Source organism: Heloderma suspectum, chromosome 3 (assembly GCF_057233095.1).
Source record: "Heloderma suspectum isolate Gila_16-S chromosome 3, 16-S_ref, whole genome shotgun sequence".
Lineage (NCBI taxonomy): Eukaryota > Metazoa > Chordata > Lepidosauria > Squamata > Helodermatidae > Heloderma > Heloderma suspectum.
Genome location: NC_139460.1, coordinates 250,260,339 through 250,280,330, shown reverse-complemented (window position 1 = coordinate 250,280,330; position 19,992 = coordinate 250,260,339). Strand labels below are relative to the sequence as shown.

Below are 19,992 nucleotides of genomic sequence, written 5' to 3'. Positions count from 1 at the left end.
GCACAATATCACTTAAATGAAATAGGTTTAGTGCTAATTTTTAAAAACAGCTTTTCAATCCATGGGCAGAAAGAGAGGCTACATCCTCAGATATGGCTATTGGGGGCCAAGGTCCACCACACAGCAAGAGTCCTTGGGACAACAGGTTCTTTGCTGTGGTATTTATTTATTTATTTTTAAATTTATTGATCGCCCATCTGGCTGGTCACCCAGCTACTCTGGGCCTTTGCTCCACACCAGCCATTTTAGAGAACACAACCTTTCCGCCCCCTGTGAAAATCAATGAAGACCCATTTTTTCTCATTAAACACCTCCAACAGGGCTGGCATCAAGAAGAGACACGGTCAGGCACCTGCCAAAACCCCACACCCCTGCAGGGGCTCACTGTCAAGAGATTTGCTCCCCTTCACCATTGCAACCTACTTGTTTATCTACCTCTTGCTCTGGCCCAGATAATAGTGGTGGTTATCAGGAGGAGCAGTAGATGCCATTGCCTGGTTGCTCACTGGATCTCTGCAAGCAAGTGGTAGCAATGCTGAGAAAGAAGATGAGGAACAATTGCAGCTGGGGAGAAGGTAGATTCACTGAGGGAGAGGTCCCATGGAGGGTGTCTTGCCCACGGGCCCTCAAAAACCTGGAGCTGGCACTGAACTCCTACACTTCTGATCAAAAATAAATGTAAAACACTTTGTTTTTCATCATTTCACAGGCAGCCATACTTAAATGAATAAGCACTCTGATGCTTAATTAAATAATCAATTTTTAAAGGGTCTCTTTGGATTTTTTAAATAAGTGTCTGCTCAGATGAATTTGCCTTCCCTATTCAGAGAAGTTATGACCATTAATGTAGAGAGGACATAGTACACACAGAAAAGGTATAATACCCTTGACTGTATAGAACTGGGGTAGTAAACCTCTGGGCTGCAGTCTGAATTTGGCCTGTTGCCAAATTTAATCTAGCCCACAGCATCAGCTCACTTTGGTGAGCTGAGGTGGCTGCAGCACTCACTGTTCCTCCTTAGGGCTGGTGTCAGGCTTGGCAGTGTCATCATCACTGCGCACGCATCCTGGCTCAGCTGCAGCAAAAGCAGAACCATCAATGCCTTCTTCTTTGGCAGTGGCAAAGGCAGAGCCGGCAAAGGATGATGGGTGCCATTTTAATTCCCCTCCCCAACGCCTCTGAGTCCTGACAGAGTGTAACTGACTAGACCATGTTTGCAGGGAAGTGCTGCTGCTTCTTGCACATGCCTGCGTCAAGGTAAGGGAGACAGGAGAAGAGGGGAGACAGGGTGGTTGGTAGCCGTGAACATGCTCCAGGATTCTTTGTTGCCCTTCCCAACAGAGTAGCCATCTTAGTCTGTAGCAGGAAAAACAAAGAATCTTGTCACACGTTAAAGACTAACAGATTTATTTATTTTGGTGTAAGCTTTTGTGGATGCTTTCCATTTCATGAGATGCATGAAGTGTCAACCTCATAGTGACTGATCTGTATACACAATCAGGGATGGGAGGAGATGTAAACAGTGTTGTCAGAGGGAACTGAAATGCAAAGAAGTACATGCAGTGATAATTACTTTAACAGTTGCCACTAGCAAGGTAACAGAATCTTTGTAATGGTGAGCCACTTAACATTTTAACAATATGTTAACATGTTAATTGGCTCACAGCTGCAATGATTGTGTTATCACCCAGTGTCTTGTGAATGGCGATTGTTAAGGTAACTATCACTGTCTGTACTTTTTTGCATTTCAATGTCCTCCCCTGCATCTATTCTTCATTGTAATCCTGAGCTCTCTTTTTTATGTGTATGATAAGGGGACTGTGCAGTTGCACTTGACCAGCCAAAGAATTCTGCCCCAGAAAGCACTTTTATTGCAGGAGAATTGTTGTTTTCTAGCACTCGAATCACTGAGCAGGACTGCTGATGAAGTTTTGTCTCCTGCTGTGCCCCACTCACTGTACTGGGCACCTATTGATCGTGCCTGCAGTATCACAGAGAGGTGTATTGCACGTCCCACACCTGTGTATCCATCCCATTTTGAATGGCACACTATTAGAAAATGCCTTTTTCCTGTTCTCTCCCTCTCCTTCCCCCCAGCCCCCTTTAGAAGTGGGGTCTCTGACATGGTGCTCATGGACATCAATGTGCCAGCAACCTCTCTTACTGTCCATCAGCCTGCCTGTCCCTCCTGATTTTTTTATTGCTTGTGTTTTATTAAAATTAAAAACATTAACTGGGAGGCTGGCATGCTGCAAAGAGAAGTGCTGCCCTCCAGCACCATCTTTATTTGGGTTTTGGAGCTCACACCCCACCTCTGCCTTGTAATTCGATTCTTGGGCTAGTTTCTTTTACTATCTCTGTGACAGCCATTTGAGGAATGGGCAACTCTCCCCCCCCCCGGCACTATGGCATCCATTTTGTGAGAGCATCCACTACACTACCTCAGAATTCCAAATGTGCCCACCAGCCCCCAAAGCCTGGGGACCCCTGCTTTAGAACCTTTGCACTCTACCCTCATGAGTACTTGACTGCAGGCCTTTTTTAAAAAAGCTGTATGTTTCCTTATGTGAAGATGGTGATGTCACTGCTGGTGTACTGCTGTCAGACGGATGCCGTTGCCTCTACGGGAAAAACCCTCTGCCTTAAAGTAACCTTCCCCAACCTGGTGCTCTCCAGATGTGTTGGACTACAACTCCCAGCATGCCCCAGCCAGCATCTCTGGAGTACACCAGGTGGGGGAAGGCTGCCTTAAAGCACCTTCAAACAAGCAATTGCTTTCATCTGTCTCAAGAACATCTTTCATACTGATTTTTTTAAAACCACATATGGCACAAAGGAATGTAAAAGCTGTATCAACACTAATACCATATAACTTAAATTGCTCATCATTGTGGTGCCCCACCTAGTCATGCAGCAAAAATATTTTTTCTCACCACACCCGATAATGCATATCTTACCTGTGTTTGCATCTGATATCTGTGGCTGCGGTTCTGAATCCACTCACTGGGGAGCGATGCGACTGTTTTCAGCGGGGGTTCTTGAATGCAATAATTTAATAACAGTGGTCAATGGAGCTATAGTTATGTTGTGAGGCATGACTGCTAAATGAAAATTAGTGATATAGTTTAGAAGATGGTTCTGCAGTTTATACACCTTTGACTTATGCCTACGTCAACTTGCTAATTTATCAGTGAATTAATGGTTTTGAACATTCAGAAACTTTTAGTGCCTTCAAAGATCCCCAGTTTGCCAGAGAAATGTTTCTTCCCTTAGTTTCTAGAGTGGCCAGTTATATATCACCAAAAAAGAGGAGAAAAGAGGACAGATATTTGCATATGCTGGTGTGTGTGTGTGTAAATTTGGACATAATTACCATAATTTAAATAGAAACACAATGCACCTCACTGTAGTGGGGACGACTGTGACCAGGGGAGCTTTGTGCCTGCTCAGTCTGCTGTCCAGGCGCTAAGTGTTGATGGGCAACTGCAAGGCCCCCCCTCCCCCTTTTGGTTCTTCATCTTTAAATCAGACGTGGCTGGGCACCCTTCACTTGTGAAGCATGAACTCCAAAATATTCAAATGTCAGCTAGGTGAGAAACAGGCTCACCCTGCCACAATAGGAAGCCCCAACCTCATAACAGCCGACAATTTTAGCGGAAGAGAATTAAACAGATCCTAATTTTCCCACTGAGGGGGTTTAAATTACCTTAACTTCGGTTGGATCATGTCCTAGATTTGCTCTTAAAGTGGTCCCTCTCTCTGAGGAGAGCCAACCAAGTGCTGACTGAGCCAGAATGAAGCTACACTGGAGTGAACTCCTTTAAGGGATGTGGGGGAAAGAACAATAGCTTGATGGCAGCGCATGCACGTGGCATGCAGGGGGCTGTGGGTTCACTTCCTGGTATCTCCAGTGGAAAAGGATCAGGTAGCAGATGAGGGGGAAGCCACAGAGAGCCCAGAGGAGACAATCAGCAGCATCCAATAGTGTCATTCTGCAAACTCAAATAGCGCTAGTGGAGCGCTGGTGAATCTTCCCATTGTACAAGTGGTTGCCCAGTATGCTTGCGCAACCAGTTGTACAACAACTAAAGTTTTAGTGCATTATGCTTGTGCAACCCATTGTGAAACCCATTATGGAGCCCATTGTACTCATTGCTTCTCACCCTTTTGGCTACAATGTGCAAACATGCTCTGATCTGAGTGCAGAATCTGCTCTCTGCTTGTGCCATTTCGTGACTTAGAACGAGCACCTTGCAGAGCATCCCAGCTAGCTCTCTTAGAATTCTGACTGGTTCTGATTGAAACCTGGAGCAGATTCACTGCCCCACTGACATTGGAGTCACCCGACTCCACTGCTTTCCCCCTCTGTGGTTCTAAGATATAGAGTTCAAATAGCCTAATCGCAAGGGCCAGTGGCATCAATTGAATTTAAACAGATATTGAACTGCAACTTTTCTCTTCTTCTGGAGTGACTATATATAGCAGATAATAATAATGACGTAACGTACAGGGTTGTTGCAAAGTTTACAGCTGGATAATGCATATATGAAGAGCTTTGAACCCTTGAAAGCACTATATATATGTTTAATATTTTATGTAGGTGGCCTTAAAAATATTTGTTGAAGGATGGTAATGCCCTTTCAATAGTTGTGTTTTAAAACAAAATACTCCTAGTGTGCAATCCTATGCACATTTAGACAGAACAAAGTTTAGACAGAACAAAGCTCTGTTGGCTGGGGCATGCTGGGAGTTGTAGGACTTTGTTCTGTCTAAACATGCATAGGATTGCACCCCTAACATATGAGTACAGTTTGTCCAGCACTCAAGTCTGATTGATTTCAACCCGTTTATGTTTTTGCCACTTGCGAGAAAAATGTCCATTTTAGATCTATGCCACAACTGAAGTACGTTGTATTCCTCCGGGTATTGCGTTCTCTATGGGGATAATCTTGCAAACTACCAATTGCTGTGGATGCAGTTGAGCAAGCTGGTTATCTCACTAACTCCATTAGGGTGTTTGTGTTCTTGCACAGCTTTGCTGATTCAGCAAGTCAGCTCAGACTCAGCAGCGTCTAGGATTGAGGTTTATAATCCACCACAGAATGAATTAGGAAAAAAACAGCAACACAAAACTTTGCAATGCAAGCAGAGAAGGGGTGTGTGTGTGTGTGTGTGTGTGTGTGTGAATATATATCATACATGCACAGATAACTTAATACAGCTATTAACAGTTAAACAGGAGGTGCAGGGAATGCTTATCAAGTTTTCAGATGACACAAAATCAGGTGGGATACCTAATACCCTGGAAGACAGAGACAAAATTCAAAGTGATCTTGATAGACTGGAGAGCTGGGCAGAAAACAACAGAATGAAATTTAACAGGGATAAATGCCAAGTTCTACACCTAGGAAAAAGAAACCAAATGCACAGTTACAAAATGGGGGATACGTGGCTCAACAACACTACAAGTGAGAAGGATCTTGGAATTGTGGTAGATCACAAGCTGAATATGAGCCAACCATGTGATGTGGCTTCAAAAAAGGCAAATGCTGTTTTGGGCTGCATTAACAGAAGAATAGCTTCCAAATCCCGGGAAGTACTAGTTCCCTTCTACTCAGCACTGGTTAGGCCTCATCTGGAGTACTGTGTCCAGTTCTGGGCACCACACTTTAAGAAGGATGCAGACAAACTGGAAACGGTTCAGAGGAAGGCAACGAAGATGATCAGGGGACTGGAAACAAAGCCCTATAAGGAGAGACTGAAAGAACTGGGCATGTTTAGCCTTGAGAAGAGAAGACAGAGGGGAGATATGATAGCACTCTTCAAGTACTTGAAAGTTTGTCACAGAGAGAAAAGCCAGAATCTCTTCTTGATCATCCCAGAGTGCAGGACACGGAATAATGGGCTCAAGTTACAGGAAGCCAGATTCCGGCTGAACATCAGGAAAAACTTACTGACTGTTAGAGCAGTACAACAATGGAACCAATTACCTAGGAGGTAGTGGGCTCTCCCATGCTGGTGGCAGTCAAGACGAGGCTGGACAGGCATCTGTCAGGAATGCTCTGACTTGGATTCCTGCATTGAGCAGGGGGTTGGACTCGATGGTCTTATAGGCTCCTTACAACCCTACTATTCTGTGATTCTATGATTTTATTATTCTAAATGCAATAAAGGTTCTGATAATGTATCAAACTATTTTTTCTGTACAAATTGCTCTCTGCATTAATGTCTTCTCTCTTCACATTTCTAAAGAAGCTCTGAAAATCTCTGTTCCCACCCACTCCCAACTGTCTAGGTAAAAGTTCATGCTGATAAAAGAAGTTTAGTATTGGGAGAGTTCTGAAATGGCATAGTAAGTTAGGGTCATCTCACATTTTAATAGCTGTCTGAAGATAAGTTCAGACAATAGGCAGAAGCAAGAAGGCAGCTGGCTTTGTGGTTTGGTGCTTGGGTTAACCTCACCAGACAGTGTTTTGGGGTTGAGGTTTGGAGTCTAGTCAGATATGAATCCAGCAGCAATTAGCAAAAAGTAAAACTAAAAATGTTTTTGCATTGTGCTAATAGTCAACTAGTACTAGCTTCCTAAAGCTCGCATAGTGGTATTATATATACCTGAATGGCAAAAGTCTTTTTAACCTCGGGCACAATCCTGCAGGTCAAGGGTGCTTCCAGACGAGGCTTTTAATGTGCAATTGCCCTACCTTGTTTGTGGAATTCCATCCAGGTGACATTGTCATCCCCTTGTAACTCTCCCATATTTCCCCACTGCTGCTTCATCTTTTTTCTTACTGCAGAAAATAAGTCAAGGAAGAAAAGATAGTATTGTGCAGCTATTCCATCTGATACTTAGTGCTAGGACCCCTGCCATCGGGAAGCAGCCCAAATCTGTTCACAAGCAGATCTTCCTCATTGTCATCTAGGACCAGGAAAAGACTGGGTCCCAACCTGCCATACTGGGCAATGTGATGGCCCTGCTTTATGGCCTTTGTCTACAAGAGTTTTAACAACATATCAGTACCTATGTGAGGCATGCAAAATTGTCATCCAACGAATGCTGTGTGCCCTGTAAACACCTGAGAAACTCAGTAGGCTCAGTCTTGTCTTGCTGTGAATTATGCGTGTTTGAACGGGGACACGTTTCCTTGCTTTAACTAACTACACTTTTAAAAGGGATGTGTGTGTATAAATTTGTCAGGTGAATTGGAGAGGGACCATGTCTCAGTGACAGAATACATGCTTTGCATGCAGAAGGTCTGAGGTTCAGGCCCTGGCATCTTCAGGGAGGGCTGGGAAAACTCCTGCCTGAAACCCTGGAGAGCCACTACCAGTCAGGGCTTCTTCACATGGAGCTTTAATCTTGCTATTGAGATTGCTCACTCACGGAAGTTTGCGGGCCCTTTAGATGATGTTGTGAATCTCCAGCGCTTCTCCTGCACTAAATGACCTTTATTCCGTTTTTAAATAGTCTGGAGATAGTGAGCTATTAAATTACCCTGCTTGTGTTTTGCTTGAGTTCCCTCCATGAAAAAGGAAAAGCCGCAAGTAGAAGAGCGAGATCAATGAAACATATGGAAGAGTCAGATAAGGGGGAGAAGGAGAGGGAAAGGGGAGGGGGGAAAGGAAGCACGAGTAAAAGGAGTCCGTTGTGACCTGCATTTAAAACGGAAGCAGAAAGCTGGTGTAGAGATGCTTTCAGTAGGGATGGATGAAAGTCCCTTACCTGATCCCGCAGCTTGCTTTGCGGTGGGGGGGAGGCGCTCCGTCCCTCCCCCCGAAATTCTGGGTGGGGGGGGAGGCGCCCCATCCCTCCCCGCCGAAATTCTGGCCGGGGGGGGCGCCCCGTCCCTCCGGCCGCGAAACCTCTTCTCCTGCCGGGATGCAAATGGCGGCGGCCGTAGCTGCCGCCGTTTGCGTCCCTGCAGTCAGCCGTGATAGGCTACGTAAATGTTTACGTAGCCTAACACGGCTAACTTTGGAAAAAAGAAAAAAGTGCGTACGCAAATGGCGGCGCCCAATAGCGTTGCCCTTATTTTCGCTGTAGTCTACGTAAATGTTTACGTAGACTACACGTGCCCAAATAAGGAACGCAAATGGTGGCGCCCATGGGCGCTGCCATTTGCGTACGTGCTTTCCCCCCCCCCCAAAGTCAGCCGTTATAGGCTACGTAAACATTTACGTAGCCTATCATGGTGTTTTTCGAAAATCTAGCTGTGATAGGCTACGTAAATCTTTACGTAGCCTATCACATTTGTTGTTGTTGTTTTTTTACTTGGAAATGGCGGCGGCGGCAGCCGGTCAGAAGACCGGCCGCCGCCACTGCCGAACCACCACCAGGAGCTGCCGCCGCCAGGGACATTTGACAAAGGTAAGTCCCATTCCGGGGGGGGCGGGGGGCAGACCGTTTCTCCACCAATTTTGGGGGGCCGAATGCGTTGGCATTCAGCCTCCTGGAGATTTGTGGAGAAATTCTCCGACATCCCTAGCTTTCAGTGTCGACACTATTGGGCTAAATACACCAAGGGTCTGAGATGGTATAAGGTAGCTTCCTATGTTCCTAACCATCATAGTTGACTACTGTGAGTAGACCTTATTATCTAAAAGTATATTATCCATTTTTTCTTGCTACTGGTTAAGAAGGTGACAGGTACAAAGTGGAGATGTTTTCTCTTGCGGACAAAATTTTGCTTGAGGTATTTTACTGCTTTGTTTCATTGTTTGTATATCCTGCTCCTGCCCTGGAGTAGTTTACAATAATATATATTTTTAAATTACTTTCAAACAAAATTAAAGGGGGAACCAAAGGGGAGCAGATCATCTTTCCTCTTACCTCTGCAGTCACAGGGCAACTCATCAACTGATGCAGCAAAGTCCACTCTGGAAGAGAGGGTAGAAGAAGCTTCCAGCAGCTGTTGGTCCTTTGCTCAATGGCTGGGGCCAGCTCAGTCTTGCTGGGATGGTGTATTAGTTTCGCCACGATGGGGAAATATTTCACTCTTCTTGCTTATGTTTGTTTACCATTCACTGCTCTTTGATTTTGGCTGCAGAATCTGATAACAGAAGGGTGTGGGTGCAGATAGCAAACAGAATGATGATGGTGCAGCTAACTGCGCAACTGAGATGTATAACATGAAGACGGACAAACTTGAGAAAAGGCATCAACTAAGAATTCATTCAACTAACAGCCCTATGGCTTTTTTGTTGTCATTGTACCAAAATTCTAGTGGCCGTTCTATGCAAGTAAATATGATCCAGTGGCTTAGATAATGCTATGGACTCCCTAGCTGGTCGGGGGAGTGTCATTAGCCTCAGTCCTCCATTTGGGGGAAAAAGAAGTAGTCATCTTTTAAAAATGTCATAATATAGCTGCCATAAAGCCGCAAAGGGGAAGGTGCAAAAGGGACAGGTTTACCCACAAATGTCCAGCAACACTGGAAAAGTTGCTTGCATAAGGAGGAAGGGGTGCAACCTTCCCAGGGGGCTGCTAGTGAGCCATCTGCCCTGTCTGGTTGCCACTCACCACGCTCAGGGCACAATCCTATGCATATGCTGGCTGGGGAATGCTGGGATTTGTAGGACAGCTGGCTGAAGAATGCTGGGTATTGGACTTTTTCTGTTTAAACATGCCTAGGATTGCTCCTTAAGTGATTAAGAAATAGCTGAAGATTTCACTATTGATATTCGTCTGATTTATTATTTCTGATCTCAAGCAGATTAAGCCTAATGCCAGTGATTATTACTCGGTGAAGAATCAAAACAACAGTAGGTTATGAGAGGTGGGTGGGGAAACAGTGATAAGAATACAGCACAAAACAGTAAGTGGAGATGATTGTTAGATTTCTTGTTGACAGGGAGAATTGGCAACTTAAGTTGAAACAAAGACAAAATTCTATAGATGCATTGCTTTAATTGAAGGTCCTAGGTAAAATGATGACTTTTTACACCCCTTTACTCTGTGTGACATATCGTCCTATATCCTGTTCCACTGGATTCTATAGTTGTGTTCAAGGCTGAGTTTCCAGCTTCCCTAATTGCTCTTCTAATTTTGTCCTACTATGAATGACTTAAGATGCAATCCTCTGCATGTTCAGGCAGAAAAACATCCTACAATCCCCAGCATGCCCCAGCCAGCCATGCTAGCTGGGGCATGCTGGAAGTTGTAGGCCTTTTTTTCGGTCTAAACTTGCATAGGATTGCGCCCTTGATTGATTACTAGTACAACCAAATATGGAATATTGCATTAGTGGAAAAGTGTAATGGGAGTGGCCAAAACACTGAGAATGGCAAAAACACAAAAAGAGGTGGACAATTTCTTTGAAATGTGGTACGATTTTATTCGTTTTGTAACCCCAGAGGATGGAAACAGGAGACCATCAAGGACCCATGGGACAGTGTAGGAGGTCCCATTTGTAGATGATCATACCCATAAATTCCTTGTATGCATTTATTCTTATTCTAATCTTATTAGTATTATTAACATTTGTATACTGCCCCATAGCTGAAGCTCTCTGGGCGGTTTACAGAAGTTAAAATATTAAAATACAATATGAAAAGTTTAAAAGCCATTTACATAAAAGCACACAGACAATATACACAAACAACATATAACTAAAAACAACTTTGAACAGTCAGTCATAACTAAAGGCACATCCAGGACCGATTAAAACTAAATATGTGCTGCCAAATGCCTGGGAAAAGAGATAGGTCTTAACCTGGCACTGAAAAGATAACAATGTTGGTGCCAGGTGGACCTCATTGCGGAGCTCATTCCACAGATGGGGGGCCACCACTGAGAAGGCCCTCTCCTTTGTTGCCGCCTTCTGAGCTTCCCTTGGATGAGGCACTCAGAGGAAGACTTTAGATGTTGAAAATAGTGGATGGGTAGGTTCATTTCGGGAGAGGCATGCCATCAGGTATTGTGGTCCCAAGCTGTATGGGGCTTTATAGGTTAAAACCAGCACCCTGAATTGAGCTCAGAAGCATATAGGCAGCCACTGAAAGTGGGGCAGAGTCGGTCTTATATGTGCGGACCTTCCAGTCCCAGTTGTCAATATGGCCACAGCATTTTGTACGAGCTGCAGCTTTACAGATAATCCCTGTTATTTATATTCAGAACATTAGTAATTTCTCTGCCCCATGCCTTGCTGGTGGGCAGGGTGGTGCTTCTTGCAGCCAGTTCCTGGTGTATTGTTCTGGTTTTCTGAATAGGAACTTCCATCATCATCATCTTATGTGTTGCTTTCCACCACAAAAAGCAGTCTCAAAATGACTTACACAGTTGCTGAGGTAGTTGACCATAACAAGCTTTATTTCTTACCAACCAGGCCTGCCAGCCAGCCACATCCCAAGCCTCCGCTCTCTAAGGGGCTGGCCTCCTGGGCCATAGTTGTTTCTTTTAAAGGGACCATGCACTATATTCAGCGGGGTGCATAAGTTACACCTGGAGAGAGACAAGAGAGGGCTGGCTGCAAAGCTTTCATGTTGGGTGCAAAGGGCTGGAGAGGCCAGGCGCAGATCCTCCCCTGTTGCCTTCTCTTTAGCTCTTTGATCTAGGCACCCGCCCAGCTGCCCAGTGTGCAATATAGGTTTATATGGTTGCCATTTTTGGAGCCATGCAGGAATTTTTTACCCTGATGGTCTGGATTGGCTGAGTGGCTGACAGAAGCCTGGCGGGAAGTGGAGTGTTGCCGACACCACGCTGACCTGTCGGTGAGGCTGCTTGCTGGGCAGATGTCATTGTAGAACTGGTTGACAAGAAAGAAAAATCTAAATTAGCAATTAGAGCTCATTGAAGCACTCTTTTAAGAAACAATATCCCAGCCTGGGTAGCAGTGTTATGTGTTCTCCTCACTGTTCCCCTCACTGTTTCTTGAGCAGTGAGAAGTCCAGGGGCAGCACTATGTGTTTTAATTTTCCTTGGATAACAGAGTGTGTGAGCACTGGAATCTATGTTGTTTTTGTAATACCTATTTATGTATATACAAGAAGGGCACTTTGGATGAAAACAGATGAGCAAAGGGCTGGATGCGCCCGATCTCGTGTGATCTCGGGAGCTGAGCAGGGTCAGCCCTGGTTAGTACTTGGATGGGAGACCGCCTCGGAATCAGGCTTCCTGCATTGAGCAGGGGGTTGGACTTGATGGTCTTGTAGGCCCCTTCCAACCCTATGATTCCATGAGGTTCTATGAGACTCCTAGAGTAAGTAGTATAACTGCTACTCCTGTATAATGTTCCCAGAGACAGCAATTGTACCCCTAGTTGCTTCATCTTCAGCCAACTTACAGACCTTTCTGTTGCTTTCTCTCCCAAGGTGAACTGTAACAAAACTGTTTCTCTTCCAAATCAAGGAGTGCCACTTTCTAAAGACAGGAAAGAGAACTTGCCATGTATCAAGGATGAAATCCAACAGTGTCCATCTGCCAACAGAATGTGCACCATTGGTGGAACAGATTCCTCCTCCCCCCTTCAGCCCCCCTGTGTGCCCCCCCAAATATGCTCCAGATGGTTGGAGAACTTACAGAGAAGATTGTTGTGACTGGGAGGAGAGGAAGGGGAAGTTGTATAGGTGGAAATGTATTTGTACAACGTTGGAATTCACCCCAGTGGTTCTCCCCATTCACAATAGTCAACACAGCCAAACGCGTAATATGTTTTTGACCTGCAGTCCTTACCTAGGAGTAAGTCTCATTGAACTCAATGGGACTTATCTCTGAATAGACATGCATAGGATTGTACTGTAATAACTACTGTTTTACCTCCGCCCTTTGTATTTACACAATTTTCTACCGTCCCATCCCTGTTTATGAAACCCTATCTTGATATTCCTCCTTTCCTGCTTTTGTCCTGAAATTCAACAGGCCTAGCTTTATACTTTGCTGAAACATTAGTAATATTTATACTTTGTTTATAGACAGAAAACCGGGGAGATTCCTTGCTGTTTTCAGAATACTGAGAACCTCAGTCCATCAGAGTTTATTAAAAACTCTAAGCAATAAGAATAACACTACATAAGAAAGTGAACGAAGAATTATTGGGTCTGCTCCAGCCAAAATTAACAAGTTTTAAGCCCAGTTTATTTCAGTGGTATAGTTAACTTTTATCCCTTTATTTTGATGGGAAAGAATTTCGCTCATGTTTAAATCTTCTCTGTGTATAACTCCTCTAATGAAATCAATGGAATTTAAAAGCACTTCACTGTGGCTGGTTCATGTTCTAAGTTCATGGTTGTTCCTCAAAATATCATGTGACTGTGTGAGAATTGGTATTCCACAAATTGTTCCTCTTAATGGGCATTCTTTCTTTCTTAACTGCTTGTCTTTTGCTTGAATGGTCCTGATGAGTCCATGTAGAAAGCAGCTCTTGTTCTTTTGACTGTACCAGGTACAGTCCGTCCAAATGCTTCAGTGGAATGTTAATAGACGCTGGCATCAGAGGCAAATGTAGAAGACCAGCAGTGAAAGAGTCTTTGCAAAAGGAATTTTGTTTTGAAAGTTTAATTTTTGTATCATGACTTGTAGACACAACATGATACAGATTTTCTTTTTTTAAAAAAAGAAGTTTAATTAAGGGTGCTCACAAATCTATCTGTTCCAATTCATAGGTTAAAAATTATAGAATCATAAAGTTGGAAGGGGCCATTTAGGCCATCGAGTCCAACCCCTTGCTCACTGCAGGCATCTAGTTTAAAGCATCCCTAACACATGATTGTCCAGTCTTTGCTTGAATGTCTCCAGTGATGGAGAGCACACCACCTTCCTAGTCAGTTGGTTCCACTGTCTGATGGCTCTGACCATTAGGATGTTTTTCCTGATGTTTAGCCGAAATCTGCCTTCCTGTAACTGAAGCCCTTATTTTGTGTCCTACAATCTTGGATGACAGAGAACGAGTTACAGCCTTTTTCTGTGTGACAACCCTTTAGGTACTTGAAAAGTGCTATCATGTCCCCATTCCATCCCAGTCTTATATTGTCAAGGATAAACATACCCAGTTCCCAATCTCTGACATGAAGCAAGCAGCCCTTTGGAAATCCAAGTACCATCAAGCCCAAACCCAAACAGGCACTCCAGAAGGGGGGTATACAGCAAATGGGATTGAAAAACTCTGTGTCAGGAGCAGCTGCAGCTCGAAGTGGGAACCTTTAGATCTATGTGCAGCTGCCCATGTGGTGACCTACTGAACTCTATATTGCAGAATCAGCCTAGGCAGGTTAGTATTAGACCCTGCCCACCCGGGTTGGTCATTGGACATTCCTGGACAGAAAGGATGATAACAGGGATTTCTGCTCCAGGTAAGTCTTGCTTGATCAACAAGGTCTTCCTGAGGTCTGGTTTGTTCCAGTATCCTTGCTTTATCTTTTGGAGGTATCTTCTGGCTTTCCTCTCCATCCTTCTGGCTTGCTCCTAGATTGTCCCTTGGTCCTGTTTTCCTTTTCTGTCCTGACTACTGTCTTTGTCCCACAGCCCCTCATTTCCACTTCACCTCAGACTGCTGCCCACATCCTGGCATCAACACACTGAGATGTCCAGGAGGATACCTTCAAATCCCTGCTCAAAACCCACCTGTGTATCCTTTGACACAAAGCTCTAGTCCTCATCCCCTACTGAAAATAAACCTAAGTACACTCAGCTAGACAGAACACATATTCCTCCTCTGTTTAAAATTGCTTAACAGTGGCATGACCCCTTCATGGATCACTGCCTTGTTGTGGCGAAGGGGCTTGGGTAACTCAGTGAAGCCATAAGCTATGCCGTGCAGGGCCACCCAAGACGGACAGGTCATGGCAGAGAGTTCTGACAAAATGTGGTCCACTGGAGAAGGAAATGGCAACCCACTCCAGTATTCTTGCCAAGAAAACCCCATGGAACGTATCACAATGCTAAAAGATATGATGCCGGAAGATGAGCCCCTCAGGTCGGAAGGTGTCCAATATACTACTAGGGAAGAGCAGAGGGTATTTCCAAGTAGCGCCAGAAAGAGTGAAGCGGCTGGGCCAAAGCCGAAAGGACACTCAGCTGTGGATGTGTCTGGTGGTGAAAAGAAAATCCGATGCTGTAAAGAACAATATTGTTTAGGAACCTGGAATGTCAGATCAATGAATCAAGGTAAGCTGGAGGTGGTCAAACATGAGATGGCAAGATTGAACATCGACATCTTGGGAATCAGCGAACTAAAATGGACAAGCATTTGCGAATTTAATTCAGGTGACCATCATATCTACTACTGCGGACAAGAATCCCTTAGAAGAAATGGAGTAGCACTCATAGTCAACAAAAGGGTGGGAAAAGCAGTACTGGGGTACAATCTCAAAAACGATAGAATGATTTCAGTACAAATCCAAGGCAAGCCATTCATCATCACAGTAATTCAAGTTTATGCCCCAACCACTGAGGCCGAAGAAGCTGAGGTTGATCGGTTCTATGAAGACCTACAACACCTTCTAGAACTAACACCAAAAAAAGATGTCCTCTTCATCACAGGGGATTGGAATGCTAAAGTAGGAAGTCAAGAAATCACTGGGATAACAGGCAAGCATGGTCTTGGTGTACAAAATGAAGCAGGACAAAAGCTAATAGAGTTTTGCCAAGAGAACACACTGATCATAGCAAACACTCTTTTCCAACAGCACAAGAGGCGACTCTACACATGGACATCACCAGATGGTCAATATCGAAATCAGATTGATTATGTCCTTTGCAGCCAAAGATGGAGAAGCTCTATACAGTCAGTAAAAACAAGACCTGGAGCTGACTGTGGCTCAGATCATGAGCTTCTTGTTGCAAAATTTCAGCTTAAATTGAAGAACCTAGGGAAAACCGCTAAACCATTCAGGTATGACCTAAATCATATCCCTTATGAATATACAGTGGAGGTGAGGAATAGATTTAAGGGATTAGACCTGATAGACAGAGTGCCTGAGGAACTATGGACGGAGGTCCGTAACATTGTTCAGGAGGCAGCAACTCAATCCATCCCAAAGAAAAAGAAATGCAAGAAAGCCAAGTGGCTGTCTGATGAGGCTTTACAAGTAGCTGAAGAAAGAAGGGAAGCGAAAAGCAAGGGAGAAAGGGGAAGATATATCCAACTGAATGCAGAGTTCCAGAGAATAGCAAGAAGAGACAAGAAGGCCTTCTTAAATGAACAATGCAAAGAAATTGAGGAAAGCAACAGAATGGGAAAGACTAGAGATCTTTTCAAGAAAATTGGAGATCTCAAGGGAACGTTTTGTGCAAAGACAGGCATGATAAAGGACAAAGAAGGCAGGGACCTAACAGAAGCAGATGAGATTAAGAAGAGGTGGAAAGAATACACAGAAGAACTATACAGGAAAGGTCTTAATGTCCCTGATAGCCATGATAGTGCGGTCACTGAACTTGAGCTGGACATCCTCGAGAGTGAAGTCAAGTGGGCCTTAGGAAGCATTAGTAACAACAAAGCTAGCGGAGATGACAGTCTCCAGCTGAGCTATTTAAAATCCTAAAAGATGATGCTGTTAAAGTGCTGCATTCAATATGCCAACAAATCTGGAACACTCAACAGTGGCCACAAGACTGGAAAAGGTCAGTTTACATTCCAATTCCAAAGAAGGGCAACCCCAAAGAGTGTTCAAACTACCGTACAATTGCGCTCATTTCACATGCCAGCGAGGTGGTGCTCAAAATCCTACAAGCTAGGCTTCAGCAGTATGTGAACCGAGAACTACCGGAAGTACAAGCTGGGTTTCGAAGAGGCAGAGGAACTAGAGATCAAATTGCCAACGTTCGCTGGATCATGGAGAAAGCAAGAGAATTCCAGAAAAACGTCTATTTCTGCTTCATTGACTACGCTAAAGGCTTTGATTTTGTGGATCACAACAAGCTGTGGCAAATTCTTAAAGTGATGGGAGTACCAGACCACCTTATCTGTCTCCTGACAAACCTGTACGAGGGTCAAGAAGCAACAGTAAGAACCAGACATGGAACAACCGAGTGGTTTAAAATTGGGAAAGGAGTACGACAAGGCTGCATATTGTCACCCTGCTTATTTAACTTATATGCAGAGTACATCATGAGAAACGCCGGGTTGGATGAATCACAGGTCAGAATTAAGATTGCTGGGAGAATTATCATCAACCTCCGATATGCAGATGATACCACCCTAATGGCAGAGAGTGAAGAGGCTCTAAAGAGCCTCTTGTTGAGGGTGAAAGAGGAGAGTGCAAAAGCTGGTTTGAAACTCAACATTAAAAAAACAAAGATCATGGCATCTGGCCCCATCACGTCCTGGCATATAGAAGGGGAAGAAATGGAAGCAGTGACAGATTTTACTTTCTTGGGCTCCAAGATCACCGCAGATGGTGACTGTAGCCATGACATTAAAAGACGCTTGCTCCTTGGGAGGAAAGCTATGGCAAACCTAGACAGCAGAGTAAGAAGCAGAGACATCACCTTGCCGACAAAGGTCGGTCTAATCAAAGCTATGGTTTTCCCAGTAGTAATGTATGGCTGTGAGAGCTGGACTATAAGGAAGGCTGAGCGCCGAAGAATTGATGCTTTCGAACTGTGGTGCTGGAGAAGACTCTTACGAGTCCCCTGGACTGCAAGGAGGTCAAATCAGTCCATCCTAAAGGAAATCAACCCTGAGTGCTCATTGGAAGGACAGATCCCGAAGCTGAAGCTGAAATATTTTGGCCACCTAATGCGAAGAGAAAACTCTCTGGAAAAGACCCTGATGCTGGGAAAGACTGAAGGCAAAAGGAGAAGGGGACGACAGAGGATGAGATGGCTAGATAGCATCACCGATGCAATGAATATGAACTTGAGCACACTCCGGGAGAGAGCGCAGGACAGGAAGGCCTGGCGTACTATGGTCCATGGGGTCACGAAGAGTCGGACACGACTGAACAACAACAACAACAACAGTGGCATGAAAGCAGTGATGTCTATTGGGGTTATGGGGGGGGAGTGGAGGAGCATCCCCCAAAGTAGCCTTCCCTGCATCTCAGAGGTGTGTGCGTTTGTATGTATATGTGTGTGTTTGTATGTGTGTGTGCACATGCATACTCATGTGTGCCCCTTAGTCCTTTGGGACCTCCCTCAGGGCCACAAAGGTTGTGCACCCCTGTCCTACTGAAACTAAACCTAAGCACCCTCTGCTGAACAGAACACACATTCATTCTCTATTTACTTTCACCATCTTCTTCTTCTAGTTCTTCTGTGGTTTCACCTATGCTGAACTTTAGATTGTAAGTGCCACAAGGCAGGGATCAGTGTTTTTGCTGTTACTCTGTAAAGCACAGTGCACATTGATAATGTATATAAATAATAAATAAGGAACTGTTAGGAAATAGTTGAAAAAAACTCCAATGGCTTCAATTTTCTGGAGCATTTTATCATTTACAAACCTTAGCAAAAACTTCCACTCTTTGATGGGATAGGTACTACTTTCAGAAAGAGATGAGACTGGATATTTGGAAATGAATTCATAGAACTTTCCCCCCGATAAAGCCCTATTTCTTGATCCTCAAATCACACTTTCTTAATGAGGTAAAGCAAGATTATGGAGATAATGAGAATTCAGGAACATTACTGGTTAGCTGAGAAGTATGAAAATATTTAACCTCAGTTCAATGGGCTGCCCTTTATTAACATTTTCCTTCTACAGACATTCATATAATTGCTGTTTCCAAAAGTCAATCTCAACCGTTTGGTCCTCATATCAGTTCTTTGCCAGAAGATACAAAATCAACCTCAGAATACAAATCGCCCATAAGCATCATATCTTCTGACTAAATGATTCAGTAGGATGTGCCCTTATGAAGACAGCCATTTCTGAGTAAAAGACTTTGATGGGATAAAGTGTGGAAACCTGTATCTGGCAAGACAGTAAAGACCTTGGAGTTGGAGGAGACAGCAGGAGAAAGTGGAAAGCAAAGGTGAGAGCAGGAATAAGTGGAACCAGGAATCTGGAGGCAAAGTGTAGAAGTGGAATCAAATGGTAGAGGAGTAGGATGGACTGAGGGACTTGCAACAGGGAAAGAGCCAAAGAAGAGGGATACATTTGGGAAGGCTGAGCACTGAAGAATTGATGCTTTCGAACTGTGGTGCTGGAGAAGACTCTTACGAGTCCCCTGGACTGCAAGGAGGTCAAATCAGTCCATCCTAAAGGAAATCAACCCTGAGTGCTCATTGGAAGGACAGATCCTGAAGCTGAAGCTGAAATATTTTGGCCACCTAATGCGAAGAGAAAACTCTCTGGAAAAGACCCTGATGCTGGGAAAGACTGAAGGCAAAAGGAGAAGGGGACGGCAGAGGATGAGATGGCTAGATAGCATCACCGATGCAATGAATATGAACCTGAGCACACTCCGGGAGAGTGCGCAGGACAGGAAGGCCTGGCATGCTATGGTCCATGGGGTCACGAAGAGTCGGACATGACTGAACGACTGAACAACAACAAATGGTCAATGAGGAACATGTAGATGGGGGTGCAGAACCTCAGGCCTGGGGGCCAAATCTGGCCCTTGGGGTTCTTTAGAGGGCTATGCCCCTTTCCCTGGCTTTCCCCCTGTTCCTCCAACCACCATCCATTTGGTGGTCTCCTGGCTTTTGTGCAGTTTTTTTCTCTGTTCTGAAAGGTTGAAATGCCTCTCCTAAGGCTTGGTTCCTGGCAGTAAGAGCTTTAAGCTAAAAGATGCTGGTGTATTTGGTAGTTTGGCCCTGCCCACCACTTAAATGTGGCCCCTGAGAGTTTCTCTGAAATGGAATTCAGCCCTCTGGCTGAAAGAGATTCAACACCCCTGATGTAGGCATTATATGAGGACAACAGGGAAGTCAATTCATCAGGTGAGTTGGGAAAAGTGGAAAGGACTGAGGAAGGTGTAGAAGGGAGAGCTGGAGGAGGAATGAGAAGGGAGGGCACAGAGAGAAGCAGAATTGTTAGTTTCAATGAGGGATGCTGCCAAAACTCAAAATTAAGCAGTTTGTTGGTAGAATCCATTATGTCTGCAATGCCCACATG

The 19,992-nt window shown here is 44.5% G+C and overlaps 1 long non-coding RNA gene across 1 annotated transcript in view; it reads right to left on the bottom strand.

Annotated features, from left to right (window-relative positions):
* Positions 1-10,314: 10,314 nt before the first annotated feature.
* Positions 10,315-19,992, bottom strand: part of LOC146351019 (uncharacterized) — a 47,783-nt gene continuing 38,105 nt past the window's right edge. Inside the window, exon 4 of the long non-coding RNA XR_014789491.1 lies at positions 10,315-11,742. This is a non-coding gene — a long non-coding RNA (uncharacterized LOC146351019). The remainder of the gene's footprint in view (positions 11,743-19,992) is intronic.